The 5,471-nt window shown below is 48.6% G+C and overlaps 1 non-coding gene across 1 annotated transcript; it reads left to right on the forward strand.

Annotated features, from left to right (window-relative positions):
• The first annotated feature begins 5,134 nt into the window (after positions 1-5,134).
• On the forward strand, positions 5,135-5,288 carry LOC131292955 (5.8S ribosomal RNA). Its single transcript, XR_009190377.1, has one exon. It is a non-coding gene; the product is annotated as a 5.8S ribosomal RNA (ribosomal RNA).
• Positions 5,289-5,471: the final 183 nt, after the last annotated feature.

The following is a 5,471-nucleotide window of genomic DNA, read 5'->3' on the forward strand; positions in this document are numbered from 1 at the left end:
TTCAATTTGACTCAACACGGGAAAACTTACCAGGTCCGAACTTATGGAGGTGAGACAGATTAATAGCTCTTTCTCAAATTTAAGGGTAGTGGTGCATGGCCGTTCTTAGTTCGTGGATTGATTTGTCTGGTTAATTCCGATAACGAACGTGACTCACATATGCTAACTAGAACGCAGTCAGCGTTAATGCGTCGATGCCGATTGGAACGGGTTAGGACCTTTCGGTGGAGTATGACCTGACACCTTCGCTGTTCGTGTGCGCAAGTGCACTTACGGTACGCTGCTTAGCAGGACAATTTGTGTTTAGCAAAATGAGATCGAGCGATAACAGGTCCGTGATGCCCTTAGATGTTCTGGGCTACACGCGTGCTACAATGTGGGTAGCAGCGTGTCTCCTATTCCGAGAGGAACGGGAAATCACTCAAATACTCACTTAGTAGGGATTATGGATTGCAATGGTCCATATGAACTCGGAACTTCTAGTAAGTGCTGGTCATCAGCCAGCGTTGAATACGTCCCTGCCCTTTGTACACACCGCCCGTCGCTACTACCGATGGATTATTTAGTGAGGTCTTTGGAGATGATCGTTCGCTGGATCCTCGTGAACCGCGTCTGCTTTATCGAAGTTGACCGAACTTGATGATTTAGAGGAAGTAAAAGTCGTAACAAGGTTTCCGTAGGTGAACCTGCGGAAGGATCATTAGTGGCCAAGTGATCCTTCCAGAAGTCCGAACCTGCGGGTTGAGACTTCGGCACAAGTTGCCATATGATAATTGACGAAACACTATAGAAGTCCGAACCTGCGGGTTGAGACTCAGGCACAAGTTGCCATATGAAAGTTGACGAAACACTAACAAGTCCGAACCTGCGGGTTGAGACTTAGGCACACGTTGCCTTATACATGACTTCGAACAAATACACAAGTCCGAACCTGCGGGTTGAGACTTAGGCACAAGTTGCCTTATACATGACTTCGAACAAATACACAAGTCCGAACCTGCGGGTTGAGACTTAGGCACAAGTTGCCATATGAAAGTTGACGAAACACTAACAAGTCCGAACCTGCGGGTTGAGACTTAGGCACACGTTGCCTTATACATGACTTCGAACAAATACACAAGTCCGAACCTGCGGGTTGAGACTTAGGCACAAGTTGCCTTATACATACATTGGCCAAATAAACAGAAGTCCGAACCTGCGGGTTGAGACTTAGGCACAAGTTGCCATATTATATTCGATCAAACACTAAGTAGTCCGAACCTGCGGGTTGAGACTCAAGACCGTAACAAGATGTCACTATACAAGTCCGAACCTAAGGGTTGAGACTTAATGCGATCTAGATACCAAGTTGACATCCAATACCTGTTGAGCAAAACCAAAGATTCCCTGTTCTCGAATGATTACACTATATAACAGGGAATCATGAAGAAATCAAGCAAGCGTGAAACAAAGTCATCACTTGGGCATGCTCGATAGCCAACCACATGACCTTAACCTAAGAGAGCATGCAAACCACATGATACCTATAAACGATTAACCCGCCCTAGTTCAATCGTTCACCAAGTGATGACTTCAGTATGGCTAAGAGAAAAACTTTTAAATGGGAAAAACTCTAAGTCCGAACCTCCGGGTTGAGACTTCCGCGTCGGAGGTGGGCGCACCTCCTATCCGAAAGATGATGAATCAGGGGTGTTCGGTCAGCAATGGTCGGATGCCCCGTCGTAGTCCAACTATGACAATCAAAGTCAAGACCTCCGGGTTGAGACTTTCCGCGAGTACAAGCATAAAGGAACACGGACCAAGCCGTACCGAGAGAATCGGTACTAGAGCCCTCGTGGTTCTACATTGAGAGAGCCCTCGTGGTTCTCATTAGGGGCTTTATGCAAGAAGTACTCAATACTGTGGTGTGAAGTATAAAGTATAGTCCTCGCCTGGTCCACGCTGCTTCGGCGGTCCTGGGTAAGATAGTTAATTCTAGCTTGCCCTATAGTGGAATGAGGACACTTAATGCTTCGTCTTTTAGCGGCGGCTAGACTCCTCCTCACGGGGAACGAGTTGACGCGCACAGCGGCGGCTTACGCACTATGGCAATCATGGATGCCTGAAGATTCCGTGAAGTTCTCCCCTGGTCCACGCTGCCTCGGCAGTCCTGGGTAAAATGGAATATTTCCAGCTTGCCCTATAGTGGAAGAGGACTATCCAACAATACAAAGTCAAGACCTCCGGGTTGAGACTTTCCGCGTCGGTGGTGTCGCGCACCGCCTATCCGAAAGATGGTGTAACAGGGGTGTTCGATCAGCAATGGTCGGATGCCCCGTCATAGTCCAACTATGACAACCAAAGTCAAGACCTCCGGGTTGAGACTTTCCGCGTCCGGAGGTACGCGTACCGCCTACCCGAAAGATGGTGTGCTTCTGGGGTATTCGATGAGTCGGATACCCCGTCGTAGTCCAACTATGACAATCAAAGTCAAGACCTCCGGGTTGAGACTTCCGCGTCCGGAGGTACGCGTACCGCCTACCCGAAAGATGGTGTGCTTCTGGGGTATTCGATGAGTCGGATACCCCGTCGTAGTCCAACTATGACAATCAAAGTCAAGACCTCCGGGTTGAGACTTCCGCGTCCGGAGGTACGCGTACCGCCTACCCGAAAGATGGTGAATCAGGGGTGTTCGATCAGCAATGGTCGGATGCCCCGTCGTAGTCCAACTATGACAATCAAAGTCAAGACCTCCGGGTTGAGACTTTCTAAGAGTACAAGCATAAAGGAACACGGACCAAGCCGTACCGAGAGAATCGGTACTAGAGCCCTTGTGGTTCTACATTGAGAGAGCCCTCGTGGTTCTCATTAGGGGCTTTATGCAAGAAGTACTCAATACTGTGGTGTGAAGTATAAAGTATAGAGTCCTCCACTGGTCCACGCTGCTCCGGCGGTCCTGGGTAAGATAGTTCATTCTAGCTTGCCCTATGTGGAAGAGGACTCAATACCCTACCTGTTGAGCTTGAAACAAAGTCATCACTTGGGCATGCTCATATTGCCATACAATATTCCATTATCTACTAATGAGCATGCAGCTATATGATTATAACCTGTAAACGATTACCCCGCCGTAGTTCAGCGCTTCAACCAAGTGATGACTTCAGTATGGCTAGTGTGTGAAGTATAAAGTATAGTCCTCCCCTGGTCCACACTGCTTCGGCGGTCCTGGGTAAGATAGTTAGTTCTAGCTTGCCCTATGTGGAAGAGGACACCATACTTAATACTGTGGTGTAATGAACAAAGTATAGTCCTCCACTGGTCCACGCTGCTTTGCAGTCCTGGGTAAGATAGTTAATTCTAGCTTGCCCTATGTGGAAGAGGGCATACAAGACAAAGTATAGTTCTCCCCTGGTCCACGCTGCTCCGGCGGTCCTGGGTAAGATAGTTAATTCTAGCTTGCCCTATGTGGAAGAGGACATAATACTCTACCTGTTGAGCTTTAAACAAAGTCATCACTTGGGCATGCTCTATAGCCAACCACATGACATTAACCTAAGAGAGCATGCAGCGTATTATCCCAATGCAAAGTAAACGATAGACTCGCCCTAGTTCAGTGCTTCAACCAAGTGATGACTTCAATATGGCTAGTGTGTGAAGTATAAAGTATAGTCCTCCCCTGGTCCACACTGCTTCGGCGGTCCTGGGTAAGATAGTTAATTCTAGCTTGCCCTATGTGGAAGAGGACACCATACTTAATACTGTGGTGTAATGAACAAAGTATAGTCCTCCACTGGTCCACGCTGCTCCGGCGGTCCTGGGTAAGATAGTTCATTCTAGCTTGCCCTATGTGGAAGAGGGCATACAAGACAAAGTATAGTTCTCCCCTGGTCCACGCTGCTTCGGCGGTCCTGGGTAAGATAGTTAATTCTAGCTTGCCCTATGTGGAAGAGAGCATACATGAACCAAGAACGAAGGTTATGATCGAGGAATGATTCGACAACTAACCGATGGTATGAAATGTGAAGAATTCAAGCAAGCACACAATCAAGTCATCACTTGGGCATGCTCGATAGCCAACCTCATGACATTAACCTAGTAGAGCATGCAAAAACCAATATATATGTAAACGATGCCCCTCCCTAGTTCAGCGCTTCAACCAAGTGATGACTTCAGAATGGCTAAATCAAATCGGTTCAAAACATACCATCGGTACCCTATTGAAACACACAAGTCGATATCAAACCTCATGATTGTGTAGTCCTCCACTGGTCCACGCCGCTTCGGCCGTCCTGGGTAAAATGGAACATTCCAGCTTGCCCTATGTGGAAGAGGGCACATTACTCAATACTGTGGTGTGAAGTATAAAGTTCAGTTCTCCCCTGGTCCACGCTGCTTCGGCGGTCCTGGGTAAGATAGTTCATTCTAGCTTGCCCTATGTGGAAGAGGACACTTAATACTTCGTCTCTAAGCGGCGGCTTGACTCCTCCCTACGGGGAACGGGTTTACGCGCACAGCGGCGGCTTACGCACTATGGCAGTCATGGATGCCTTACGTTTCTATGAAAAGTGTGTTCCTCCCCTGGTCCACGCTGCTTCGGCAGTCCTGGGTAAGATAGTTAGTTCTAGCTTGCCCTATGTGGAAGAGGACACGAAGACTTACTGTGGTGTGAAGCATAAAGTTCAGTTCTCCCCTGGTCCACGCCGCTTCGGCCGTCCTGGGTAAAATGGATTCATCCAGCTTGCCCTATGTGGAATGAGGACACTTTATGTTTCGTCTCTAAGCGGCGGCTTGCTCCTCCCTACGGGGAACGGGTATACGCGCACAGCGGCGGCTTACGTTATGGCAGTCATGGATGCCTTACGTTTCCATGAAAAGTGTGTTCCTCCCCTGGTCCACGCTGCTTCGGCAGTCCTGGGTAAGATAGTTAGTTCTAGCTTGCCCTATGTGGAAGAGGACACGTAGACTTACTGTGGTGTGAAGTATAAGGTTCAGTTCTCCCCTGGTCCACGCCGCTTCGGCCGTCCTGGGTAAAATGGATTAATCCAGCTTGCCCTATGTGGAATGAGGACACTTTATGCTTCGTCTCTAAGCGGCGGCTTGCTCCTCCCTACGGGGAACGGGTATACGCGCACAGCGGCGGCTTACGCAAGTTAGTCACCCTCGGCAGTGGATCACTCGGCTCATGGATCGATGAAGACCGCAGCTAACTGCGCGTCTAATGTGAACTGCAGGACACATGAACATTGATAAGTTGAACGCATATTGCACGTCGTGGGAACCTACCATGATGTACAGATGACTGAGCGCTTATATTTGAGAAATGTATCGCATACATTTAACTACGCCGTGACACCCGTCACGAGACGTGCACCATGATGTTAACTAGGGTCGCGACGACCCGCTAGCATTAAAGAACCCGTGGTTTACAATATACTGGCATTGGAATTCGAAGTATTTAGAGCGTCCGTGTTCCCGCGTGAGGCGGAAGTACG

This window comes from Anopheles ziemanni, unplaced genomic scaffold (genome assembly GCF_943734765.1).
Source record: "Anopheles ziemanni unplaced genomic scaffold, idAnoZiCoDA_A2_x.2 scaffold_838_ctg1, whole genome shotgun sequence".
In the NCBI taxonomy this organism is placed as follows: Eukaryota; Metazoa; Arthropoda; class Insecta; order Diptera; family Culicidae; genus Anopheles; species Anopheles ziemanni.